Genomic DNA, 14024 nt, shown 5'->3' on the forward strand with positions numbered 1-14024 from the left:
CATGTATTTGATGCATATGAGGAATTGAATTCTAGCCATATTGATGAACTCTCCCTTATCCAACTTTATATTCCACTCTCTGATCCAGATTCTGCCAGTATGTCTTGGCCACTCTGTGTCCTCGTCCTCCCTTAGCAGACCTAGTACCTCTCTGGCTGGGTGATGCTGTGTCTTAACCCTACTTATTGGACGGGTGGCCAGGAGGGGGACGCAGGGGACTAGCCCTTAATGGGGAGAAGTAAGCTCAGAGCACTCAGGGGAACCTGGGGATTCACTATTTTCAAATGTGTCACCCAAAATATCCCCGTCCCAAGTCTCAGGATCTCATTCCTTCCCAATCAGAGCCCGACTTTGGTTTAGCAATCCTGCTCTGGCTGAGAACTCAACCTTCTCTGTAATGCCATTACGCTTGTAAAAACCTGGAGCTCTCCTGTGTGTTTCAGAGTTCTTCCATTCCCAGAGTATTATAATAACACTGAAAATACTTTGTTTGCGGGGACAATGACATTCATATTTTTTATCCCCAGTGCTTAGCACAACCCTTGGCACATAACTAGTGAAAGTTTTAAGAATTGCACCACTGTCGAGGTACAATAAATAGTTTTTCTAGTTTCTGAGTTCAAATGTGTATCAGTCCTCACCCCCTAGGTTGTTACCCTCTTGATGCACAGGTTTAGGTTGCACTCATTTTTATTCCACTGCAGAATTTCTTTAGCAGGGGGTTCTCACATTGCCAGCTCCCAAAGCATGAGCACTACATTCTTTAGATTAAGTTAATACTCGTATGCTGTTACTCTCTTTGGGTTGGGCTACGTGCAGGAGCGCTGGGTTAAATCCACACACTGTCTCCAATGTACAAATGACTTAAATTGCAAAAGCTTATTTAAAAATTAGAACTCATTATTTTCGATTAGAAAACTATTTCGGGTCAAAACTTCTTTTCTTCCTAGGTCACTGTGAAGCAGAAAATAGGCTTGTAAATTCTCTCAACCTTGAAGTCTCTGAACATTGTCTTTGAGATCTTTTTTACTTTCTGCTCTTAGAGGAAAAGAACAAATCTCTGATGAGTCGTAAGTGCTGGCCTTCGGCAAAACAAAAAATAGATAAGGCTCACTGACATGTCAGATCCACCCATGCACAGTTTCCTGGGTGTCTCGTGATTATTTAGGGTAGGGAGCAGAGCAGTGTCACTTGACCTAATAGAGGTGCAGTAAGGGCTGGAATATAATGAAACCAGCTCTGGGATTGGGGGCTGTACTGGAGAGACAGCAGAGACCTGGAGGATGCACCTTTCTTTTCTCCTACTGATGACTGACCTGACTTTAGGTGAAAAGTTGGGACCAGAATTAAGAGAAACTGAGGGATCCTATGAAGCAGAAGATTCGGGCTTCCGAAGAGGAGAGAGAACAGTTCATTCATTTTACGGATATGTATTGAGCACCTGCGTTGTGCTGGCATAGTGTTAGGGGCTGAGGATTTAGCAAAACACACAAAAGTCTCTGAGATTGCATTCTGGTTGGGGAGGTAGAAAATAAACATTATTTTTTTAAGTAAGATTCCCAAGAGAAACAAAAACACATGTCCACACCAAAACTAGTATATGAATGTTCATAACAGCATTATTTATAATAGTCAAGTATTCATCACTTTCCTTTTTCTGATAAACAGAAAAAGGAAATGTAGTATATCCATACAATGGAATATGAAATGGCCATTAAAAGGAATACACGCTACGACATGGAAGAATCTTGAAAACATGCTAAGTGAATGAAATCAGTCACAAAAGCCCACATAACGTAAAATTCCATTTGTGTGAAAAGTCCAGAATAGGCAAAGCTATAGAGACAGGAAGTAGATTAGTGGCAGGGGCAGTGGGATGGTTTGAGGGCAAATGGGGACTGACTGCTAATGGGTCCAGGAGTTTTGTTTTTTGTGGGGTTTTTTGGTGTTTTTTTTGTTTGTTTGTTTTTTGGTACTACAATTGATTGTACTGATGGTTGTCCAACCCTGAAACGGTACTGAAAACCATTGAATTGTATGCTTTAAATGGCTGAGTTGAATGGTATATGAATTATACCTCAATTTGATAAAAGTGAAATTGATAGTACATTAAGTGCTATAGAGAATGATTAAAAATATGGGAAGGGGCGAGCAGGAATCGGGGAGTTTTGGAGGTTGGGGCTGGGGATACAATTTTTATACAGAGTAGAGAAGGTAGGTGACATTTGAGTAAAGATCTAAAGGAGGTCAAGAGGAAAATCTTAGACTCTGACAGCTGCCAGGGAAGGAAAGTTTCTTCCATGACCCAGTCATTCCCAGAGGGCAATTCAGGAATGAAGAACACAGGTCGATAAGGAGTAGCTCTAGTTTTAGAAAGTCTTAATACTAACATATTATTTTCGTACTTCCCTAGATGATAAGCATTTTTAAAAGGCTACCATTGTTCAGAAAACACTGAATGAGTACATCTGGGGATTTAGGGATTGTAGAAGTTTTGTCTGGTGAAGATTTGGTTTGTATTGTTTTGGAGGTGCACGCAACAGGATGCTGTGAAATGTAGTTGTGTTGTTTTTCCTTTTGGTTTTCTCTGTGGAACAAATAAATATTACCAACACTCCAATCAGCAATTTATTCCCACATACTTTAATTTTTCTCTCTTAGAACACTAGTCTTTCCTCTTCCTTAACTCTTTGAGGTTAACTTCGTAAACAAATAGTAACTGAGGGGTGAGGCAATACAGGAACAGCTCTCTTGGAAGCGTGTGTCTCCTCATTTTGGCCAGAAGAGGGCACTGGAGAGCTTTTGGGCTTGTTTAAGTGCCCGAGTCCCAAAGGGCTGGGTGGAGCCAGAAGCATTCCTTTAGCCCCGCCAGTTCCAGCTCTGACTCAGAAGCCGGCTGCACACCACTTCGCTGAAGGACAAGTTCAGACACATTTCTCTAATGTCTAACACTTCTTTAACCTCAAACGTGATGTTCTGCTAAATCTTCAGACTTTGACAATGTGCACTAACTCCCTCATACTTGTTTTGTGTTGTTTTGTTAGCTCTTTTTGAGGTAAACACAGGATTTTCATTTCATTTTACATAAACCACACAAAAGAAAAGAATCAGCACACAAGTTTCAGGGCACATGAATTCCACTAAAGAGAGGCAATACAGGGTATGGACAAGGCCTGCTCGTTGTATCTCCCCTGGTAAAAAGCTAATGGCCCAAACTTGCCTTAGTGACAATCAGAAGTCTTACATTTCAATCTTGACAGTAAAGGATACTAAGAATGACAATAGCTAATTAGCCTACATTTTGAAAAATACATAGACGTCTCATAGTGCAGCAAACATATTTAAAATTGATGATGACCAGTGTAGGACAGGCACCCTCCACCATTGTAGATGGGAGTAGAAATTATAGAAGACTCTCAGGAAGGCAATTTGGGAAAAACTTTCAAACATTGAAACGTGTTTACCTTCAACCCAGCAATTCCATCTTCAGAGATCAGTGCCCCAGAAATGCTTCTGTATGTGCACATAGATACTAGCTATAATAATTATAATAATGATTATATTAGGTTGAGCACTTCTGTGTTGCCAGACGAGGTGGAAGAACTGTACATATATGGACGAGCTTAATTCTAAAGCTATATCCCAGCAATCTCCACTTTATGGATGAGGCAACTGACGTAACCGCTAGGAAGCAGCGAAGCCAGGATTCAAAGGCAGGCGGTCTGATTCCAGAGTTCATGGTGCTCGCTCTCCTAGGGAGTGTGGGGTGTTCACCATAGCCTTGTTTGTAACAGTATAAAACGGGACACGACACGCCTGTCGCTGGCAGAATAGGTGAATAACCGATAATATATCCATTTTATCACCGTGAAGTCAGTCGAGATGTGCTGACTCAGAAAGAGCCCCGAAGACATTGTAGAGAAATGAGAGGAGCAAGTCTCAGAATAATACGTATAATGTGATTTTTAAATTGCATGTTTGTATTTGGAGATTTATACAAGCTTAGAAGCTACAGACATCAAACAGTGCTGGCTGTAACCTCAGGGGAGGAGAGTGGTATTGGGGTGGGGGAGGTTGTCAATGGGGAATTTCATGTTTTGCCCTATGTAATTCTGTATTACTTGAATGTTTTCAAGCAAAATATATTTATGGACTACAGTACACCCTTTCAAAGAAAGAAATTGATATGGTATAAAACTAGAAGGGACTCTTAGCAAGCAGACCCATTAATCCCTTCATACCGTAAGTGAGGTGTTAGGAAGTAAAATGGAGTGTGTGCTGTTATGTGTCCAATGGCTGAGCTAAGCTGGAGTCTGCCAACCTGACTCTTGTCCCAGGGTTCCTTCTGTTACATCATTTTGATTTCACCCTGGTGAAACCTCTGAAAATGAGTTATGCACTATCTTGAGGTGATTTCACAGTTACATTTTATTTCAGAGATTTGAAATTGTGTAGCCTTTAAAAAGCTTTGGGAGGATATATAATGTCAGTCCTATAATGTCAATCAGCAAAAATTTATTAAATTGAGTAATTAGATATTACTAATTAGCTGCCAATTGTTATATGCCAGGTACTGTGGTAGGCCCTGGAAATCTAATGTTGACCAAGATAAATACAGTTCTTACCCTCAAGAAATAACGGGAAAATGTTCACCACAGAGCCACATAGTAAAAAAACCAAAATGTGAGGCTGTATGTGTTAGAAGAAAATGCACAAAAATGTTAACAGCCTTCTCTTATGTAGTTCTTTATATATTTCCAAGTTTTCTTTTTTTTTTAAGTTTTCGATTTGCATGTATTTCTTTCACAATCAGAAAAATATGTTTTAAAGAATCAAATAGTAGCTCCTCGTCTCAGTTTTGAAGCCTATTGAATTATATGAAAAAGGAAGAAGGTCATTAGACTAGAGGAAATGAAACGTTTCCTTGGGGGCAACAAGAAAGGCTTGGACCAGCTCCTCTGTTCTTGACACTGAACCGTAAGTCCGTGGACTTTTCTCAGAGAAAAGGCTTCTCAGAGGGCACTGCGTGGAAGGGGCAGACATCTTCTGTCACGTTGCTAGGGAACAGCCAGCAGTAAGCTTGAGGAGAAAGAACACTGGAAACCAGTACAGCTCAACCCCTTTCCAGCTGTGCAAGCTCGAGAAATGTACTTGCCTTTCTAAACTTCAGTGTCTCCATCTGTAAATGGGACTAAGGATGGGAATTATATCATCGGGTGGTTATGAGAGTTAAATAAGATAATGTATGTAACAAGCTCAGAACCGGTTGGCACAGACGTTGTTATTAGTGGATATTACCTGCTGCTAAGCTCAGCAGTAGAACCTAATTCTCGCTTCCCTGACACCCCCCCACAACCCCCCCACACAGTTCACATACACAGGGATCCACACACTAAAAATTGCGGTATATACCATAGAGAAAATGTCATTAGAGCTATTTCAGGCCGTCATACAAATTAGCTCATTTACCTAACAATGGGGCTAGAGATGGAACAACCATGTGTATTAAAATATCATAATAAATAGTGATACGTTAGAAAATTTTTTTTCACATTATCGTTTAGGGTTTCTCTTTGTCCATAGAAATAAGTCTTAATATTTTACTATATCCACTGCTGCATGTTTCAAATCCCTTAAAAAATAACTAATAATGGAAGAACTCTGAAAAAGAAAAAAATGGACATATGATAATGCAAGAAGGCTTAGCCCTGAGTGACAGGGCTCCCAAATAAGCAAAGGCTTGGGTGCCCCCTGACATGTGACCAGCAGAGCTGTCCAGCTTGAAGGGACCACATGGGCTATCCACAGCACCCATGGTGACCACTTTCAACAGCCCTTTGTCAAAGACTATGCCTTTGTGTAATAATGCAGCACTGGCTACATCGTAAAGGAAAGTAAAACAACGCATTAAACCTACTAAGATCATTTCCCAACAATTGCCCTCTTATAACCAGGAAGGCTGGGTGCAAATCCGGCACAAATAAGGACAGAAAGAAAGAAAGGCAGAGCCCTTATCCAACTGTGCCTGAAACTTGGAACAACCCCTGAACTCTTCAATCATATGGGCCAATAAATCCCTATGATTTAAAAAAAGATAACCAGTAATGGATAGTTTATATTATCCATATTGATGAAGCAAACAGGTATCCAGTAGAACGAGTGAGTGACCCATTCTGGTTTTCAGCCCTAGAACCAAATTTATGGAGCATGGACTCATGCCAAGTCACACCAGAGTTTGAAAAGTAGTATGTTTGTTCCCTGTCACTAGGAATTACAATTCCTATTTCTTTTGGAATACTTCTTAACATAGCCTCATTTCATATATATTAAAAGTCTAAGTCATAGTCTATCTTACCGGCAAACAGATTTCATAAGTCAGCTTATTGGCTGCAGGTTTGGGAAGCTCACCAGTGGCGGAATCTGCTGGGTGACAGGGGCTCCTGCCAGAGCTGGCTGGCCAAGGGACCCAGGGCCTGAGGGAGCTATGTGAACGAGCACTGTTCCAGGGAGTCCCTCGCCCATCTTTCTTCTGTGGATTTGTTGCTGGCGGGAACATACCAAACGCTAAGGGAAGGGGAAGTGAGCTACATTTTAAGTAAGGAACTGCTTGACTTCAACGGAATTTCTTCATGCGCTGCTCTTTGATCTTGGAGAGTGAGTAAGAGGAACGAAGCATGCAAGTCATGTCTTTACCTCATAAATGTTGAAAAACTTGAATTACTGAATACTTTTAACTGGCTTTTGCCTGTTTAGATAATAAAAACCACCTTGAGGCAGCCCAGTGTTAAATATAGTAATGGGCAATTACAAAACTCCAGGCAAGACCCGTTCAAAGCAGGTTCCAATTGGACTTATAAATGTAATTCTTCCTTTATCTTGTAGCCTTAAAAAGTTAGTATCTTTCTAAAGAACTGAGAATCGGAGGGTAACTACTGGACTAGAAAAAAAAAGGAATGGGTTAAGGTAGAAGGATTTGGGACGGGTTGGGGCGTCTCTAGTACAAAACAATTGAGAATTGAGGATTTAGTTCCATTCATAACCAAGTGTATCTCCTCAGCCTAGAGCTGAAGGGACTCCACAAATTGGTCCACACTTCCTTTTCCAGCCTTGTCTTTTGCTAAACTTTCTTCAACCCATACAAACACTGTGACACCCTTCATACCATTTCTTCCTTTTGGGCTTTTGTTCACGCTGCTCTATTTCTGCTTGAAATGCCCTCTTCTTTTCCTTCCCCCCCCCCCCCCCAGTGTCTGCCCATCAAATGTAAACTCCTTATTTAAGGCATAGCTCAAACCTAACATGCTCTAAAGTGACTCACCAGGTTCTTCTGGCAGGAAAGAGTCTCGCTCTCCTGAATATATTTTTACAGTATTCTGTGTGTACCAGTATTGTATACTTATTGCCATCTGCCTTGTAGCACAGTTATTTATGTGTTTGTCTTTCATGCTTGGTTTCTAGGGACCATGCTTGCAAGGGCTACGTCTCTTTGACCTTGGAGCCTCCCTCTCTGAGCTTTGCACATACTGTAGAGCTCACAGACTCAGTATATCTCCGTTTTCTTATAGTACTTATGAGAATGTACTACCTGTCACAATAGCTCACCTTTATCACCCCAGCTGTTTTAAGAGCTTTACATAGATTGACTCATTTAAAACACACAACACTGCTGTGAGGTAGGGTATCATTATTACCCTGGTTTACAGTTGAAGAAACTGAGATGTTACAATAAATCACTGAAGGTCACACAGCTAATGAGTAGCAAAACTGGGATATGAATCCAGAAAGTCATCTCAATGATTGTACTTTTTGGAGAAATCAGAAACTTTGATAAGCCCCACATTGTATGTAGAATTTTAAAGGTCTGCTGTCGTAAGTACTAGATTAGGAGAATTCGACTGAACCTGGGTAAATCCATTGTAGATGGAAAACTATTGGAATAGACATTGTTTACATTTTCAGGCTGCCCAGCTTCTTTGATCACTCTTGCTATGTCTAGGAAATCTTTGGCCGGGGAGTCCTGCTTCCCCAAGATAGAAACCCAGAAAACTCAATTCCCCAGGATCCTTTGCCATTGGCACAGAGGCACGTATGTGAAACTTTATTTCAGAAGTTGGATGAGGGGTCAGGTTGTGTGAAGACATCCAGTTTGCAGACAAGGGTAGAAGCAGAGGGGACGACAGTCGTCAAGTTGGAGTTCTCACCCAGGAGTTAGCGTTGCTGCTAGCCAGCAGGATGGGTGCTGTGAAGTGAGTCCCCGGCAGAAGGGCCACGTGTGTGCCCTCCATGGTGGGGAGACCAGGGCCAGCAGCAGCTGGTTCCCCCTCAGACCAGTTCTGCTCCATGGTTTTCAGGGTTGTTCTTGGAAGTGCGGCCTCAAATCAAGCCTTTTGCTCCCCTCCTCCCACTGATTCTGTGAGCCACACTATCATACTGTGATTTATAATAAGAAATATGGACTTGGCCTTTGTCCCAGTGATGACAGCATGATGTCTTTTGTTTTGTTAATGAAGTGATTTTTAGAAAGCCCCCGAGGTACCTAAGGATGGGCGCTGGTTGCTAGGTGAACCAAGCAAACAATGAGAGGGTTGGAGCTTTCAGTGCACCCCAACCCCAAGCCCCGCCGCCACCTCTGGGGAGGGGAGAGGGGCTAGAGATCGAGTTCAATCACCAATGACCAATTATTTAATCAATCGTGCCTGTGTGATGAAGTCTCCATAACACCCCAAAGGATGGGGGTTAGTCAACTGATCTAGTAAGTAAAATGTTTCTCCAAGTTCTGTGAGCCTCTCTAGCAAATTAATTGGAGCTGAGGCGGAAGCTCTGATCTACAGCACAGGTGACAAGGTGGACTTGACTTTTTGTCTGAGGGGAGGGGGAGGGGACAGTTTTGTAGGACTGAGCCCTTCGCGTGGCCTGCGAGCTCTGACACTATCTCCAGGTTGATTGCTAAGTGCTGTTGAAAAAACACACCTTGGACAGAGACCTCGTTTCCTTTTTCCCTCTTACAGCTTTATCGAGCTACGCATTTTATAATATGCACCCAATATCCTTTAAGAACGTCTTTCAACAAACTGCTTAACTATCCATGGTCAGCTTCTGTTGTTTGTCTGTAATCATAAAGTTACATGGCACTTTCTTTGGGTTGTTTTGTTTTCACTTTTATTGTTCTCCCTGTTTAGTTATTCATCAGTCTCTCTTACTTCATTGGTTGAATTGCACTTCTTTGGCACACGGTGTCACACCCATGATATATTTTTAAATTAAGGAGTATCGTAGAAATGGTTCAAGTCCACATTAAAGTAGACTCTCCAAGGACCTCCACTTAACTGACCTACCCGATGCCGGTGGCAGTAACTCTTGTGCCTAGCTGACTGCTCTGTTATGTTTGAGATGTTTGTTCTCAGACCTAATTCGACAACTAAGCAATCGGAAGGGATTCAATCTTATTGAGTGTTTCCAAGGCATTCAAGTTAGTTTTTCACAGGAACAATTTTTTATATTTTATTGACTTCAGTAATTTAAAAAGTTAAATTATATCATCAGAGAAATACAAATGGAAATGTCACAGTGAAGTGTTACCAGTCAGGAAACCTCTTCTTGGAGGCCCCTCCTGCCTGTCGTCATTGCGATGTCATGTTAGGGTCCTGCACACCTCGCGAGAGCTGAGGCTCTCCATACGTCGGGGTTACAAGCTCCATAGCTTATCACCAGGCGAGAAACAAGAAGAATCGAAAATTGACAGATACAGCAAAGGCAGATTCAATCAGAAATGACAAGCTTTTGGGGTTTGTCTAAAAATCTTGTGCAAAAGTGGCCTGGGATGAATTCAAGACACAGAAAGATGTGGATAGTATCTTCAAGTGGTATTTTTAAGATAAATCTAATCATGCTATTCCAACATTCAAAACTCAACCTAAGTCCCACCAGACACAGCTGTACCGCTATGAATAAAGGTCCAGGGCCTAAGACACATAGAAAGAATATTCTTTGGAAGTTCTTTCTAACCAGAAAGTAAATACGCTCAATGGAGCATGGTCGTTGTATTTTTCAGATGTGAGCTAAATGCAGCATGGTGTGTTCCCAAAAGCCCAATGTACTCGGCATGAATTGTTCCAGTTCACACGGTGGGGGGAGGAGCCCCAGTTTACTTTACCTGCAACTAAATTGTGGAGGAAGATCAAGTTTAAAAGTTATCTTTCTCATTCTAAAGTTTACTTTTGGTTTTGAAGGACCGTTGCGTCTCAGGACATTGAGGCAAAGTTTGCTTGTTGTTTTCACTGTAAAGTTACTGTAACCAACTCCGGTGGTTTTTAGAAACACATAGAATCAAGTTGCTTTTGTCAGCAAACTATTAGAAATAGACTGTTGATTAACCCCTGCTCAAGGTCTGGTGTTTAACTTCCCGAAGTAAACATTTGCAGGTCACGGCAGTGACTCTGTGTAAGTTTTACATATCGCTTCAGGTGGAGAGGTAAAGGTATGAATGGGTAACTGCACATTTGATCAGTGTATTGTATCAGTTGCTCATGGTTAAGTGTTGAAAGTGACTTCCACTTCTAAACGAAAGCAATCTTTTAGACCCTGAACTATGCCTTCATGAGAATTTCAAGAAAAAAATATTTATAACTTTTCAATTTAATTAGGAAGCCATAATTTTGGAAACTAAAAAGTTTGCAGCAAAAAAAAAAACGACAAAAATCTCTCAAGAGTTTTTGAAAACACTTTAAGTTTGTTTGTGAAATGTCTAGGACACAGGAGGAATTGAATCATTCTCGGAGTTGCTAGATTTCTGGAAATAATTACCTGAAAGGAGATTAACACCTCTCAGCTAGTTAGTGGTCCAGCTCTGTGCCATTGTTCGTTGGTAAAGAGGCTATTCATTCATAAAGCTGGACCCGCTCAGCCAAACAAAGAGTCTCTTGGTGGCCGTTCAGGTGAACTCCACGCCAAGAAAAAGGGATTGCCTCATTTCCTCAAGACTGAACTTTTGATCAGTGCTGTGTGGCTAAGTAAAAAGTTTGATGGAATTTTAAACAAGGCTTGACTGGCATTTCGGAAGCCACCACCGTCCTCTCCTAAGGAAGCAAAGTAACAAGATAGATGGAGTCAGACAGGAATGTATTAAGGAAATTCACTTCTCTTACCTACAGTGTGTATAGAACTCTTTTGGCATCTGTCAAGGCTGACGAATATTTTACAATAATTACAAATTATTCACTTTGGCAAAGGTATGGGTCTTATTCACAACTGTCAAGATTTTGGAAACTAAAACAAGGTGGAGGTTGCAAGATGCTGAGGTACAACAAAGACAGAAAAAGCTCCTGTTCCCATGGACCCTATATTCTAGTAGTGGAGACAGGCTGTAAATATCTTTTTAAAATATACATTTTTAACATTGTGCCTCGTGTTTGGAAGGAAATAGAGTACTTACAAGAAAACAACAGAGAGAAACTAATAAAATAGGATGGTTGGAGAAGTCCTGTCTGAGTTAGGGACTTTCCACTTGAGACCTTCTTTCTCGTAGAAGCCATCACCTGGGAGGAGAAACAACGCAGGCAGAGGCATTGCGTGTGCAAAGGCCCTGCAAGGTGTTATAAAAGAATTGACAGAAGGTGTGTGAGGCTGAGCATCAGGACCAGGGGAGAGTGGCATGAAATGAGGTTGGAGAGATAGGTGGGTACAGGCCCTGCAGGGAAGCTGTTCTCAAAAATGTTGACCATAACTCACGGTAAGAAATTTATTTCCTATCTCACTCACGACTAGTAACAAAACGTTACACAAAGTAAAACCTGTGCTTATAATGTGTAATGCCTATGATACTTTCCATTCTGTTCAATGATTTCACTTTAAAGTGCTGGTCATTACCCACGAAATCGATTTCCTGACCAACTAATGGATTTTTTACAAAAGCGTAGACAAAGGTCTTTGTAGGCCAGGGGAAAGCGTTTGGGAAATTATTGGAAGTTTTCAAGGAAGGGGGAGCATGATTTATAAATGAAATAATTTTAGCTACAGTAGCACGAATGAGTTGAAGGGTTACAAAATGGAAGTGGAGGATTTTATGGTGTTATTGCAGAAGCCCAGGTAACAGATGAAAGCAGCTTGGGCAAGGGTGGTGGCAATCAGATGGAGAAACACGTTCAGGTTCAGAATATATTTTATAGGTTGAACCAACAGGACATAGTGATGGATTGGGTGGATGGGAATGAAGGAAAGGGTGGCGTCAAGGGCCAGTCCTAGGCTTCTGGTTTTGGTGAGAATGGTAGTGTTACTTATGAGGAAGAAGAAGACGACGGGAGCGGAATGGGATGTATGGTGGAAAATAAGAAATTCCACTCTCAACATAATACGTCTGAGATGATGCTGAGTCATCTAAGAGTCAACTGTGCAACTGGAGTTGGGAGAAGAAAGCTGAAGGTCAGTAAAATGAGGGTTGAAACAAATGGTATTTCACGTCATGGAAAAGGATGAGTGCATTTAGAGAAAGAAAGGAAAGAGAGGAAAAAGGAAAGGGCTCAGGAAGGATTTCCAAGGAACTCCAGTGATGAGAGGTGGGATACAGGGGATTTAGAGGAGATGGCCAGATAGATCAAGAAGGAGCTGCCATTGGACGCGAGCAATGTCAGCTGGGGATGCTGCCCTGAGAATCACTGAGTGTTTCAAGGAGAGGAAAGCTGTGTTGAATACTATTGATGAATCAAGTATACTGAGAACAGGAAATTACCCACGTGGCACTATGGAGGCCTTTGGTAAACTTGGCAAGGGTCTTTTAGTGTAGTTGAAGGGACAAAATCTAGATGAGACCCTAGAACCCAGAAATTCTACCACCCCTCAATTATTGGAAACGAGAAACTCTTGTACCAGTATCCCAAGAGACTCATGCACAAGGCCATGCTACCAGCTTTGTTCACTGGAGCAAAGAACTGGAAACAACCCACATTTGCATCCTTAGGAGAACAGACAAATGATTTGTGCTATGTTCATAGAATGGAATAGGACAGAGTGATGAAAAGGGAATATTTCAACATGGGTAAATCTCACAAACTTAATGTTGACGCCCCTAAAGAAAGTCACAGAGGACACCTGCTTATGATTTCATTTATATAAAGTTTTAAAAAATGAAGAACTAAACAATGCATTGTTTAAGGATACATAAACAAGGGAATGATAACACAAAATTCACAAGGGCTGTTACCTGGAACATACAGGAGTGCTCAAAGATTAAACTGTGTATGTGTCATATATACATTTTGATGTGTATGAAATAGTTCATTAAAAATAGCTGCCTAGCTCTGTCCACTGCATAGGCCTAAATGCATTAACCAACCCAGCAACAACGAGCACGGCTAACTCTCAGACTCTGGTCTCCAAGTACCATTTCCTACTGAAAGGGACAAGGACCCTTTGGGAAAAGGGCTGATTTGGAGTGTGGAGCAGGTAATATACAGGATGAGGATTGAAAATCTTGTCTGAGACTGCAAGGAAGTTATAGGTCTGCTAGGATTTTGCCAAGAGAACTGAGAAGCCAACCCGAAGAGGATCCCACTAGAGAAGACGGGAAAGTTTGCAACTCCATGAGGACTGAGGATAAACACTGCAATGGATTAAAAAACACATCAGATGTGCTTACCCTCCCTTTCTATTACAAACTATTACTATTGGTTATCTGAGCGGCAAATAAGGGACGTTTCTCTTTATTATATTGTGGGTAATAAATGAATTAAGAAAATGAGAAAATGTAACCATTTGCAACCTGTAACAAATTAATAGATTTAGTCATTGCTGACCAACTGCTGCTAACTTCATAAAAAGAGAGAGAATCAGACGGTATGTGTCTCTTGATGGAAGAACACAAACCAACTGTGATGTGTAGCCAAAAGAAATTGAGCCTGAATCTAATCAAGTCTCCAGATCCAACCACCAACTTGCAGGAAATGCAGAGGACAGAGGAATCGCCTGAATTACGCCACAGTGATGCGATCCACAAAATCCACACCATGAAAAATTCTAAGACAAACAATGTC

This window comes from Rhinolophus sinicus, chromosome 11, assembly GCF_057876585.1.
Source record: "Rhinolophus sinicus isolate RSI-liver-muscle chromosome 11, RSI-T2T, whole genome shotgun sequence".
NCBI classification, from domain to species: Eukaryota; Metazoa; Chordata; class Mammalia; order Chiroptera; family Rhinolophidae; genus Rhinolophus; species Rhinolophus sinicus.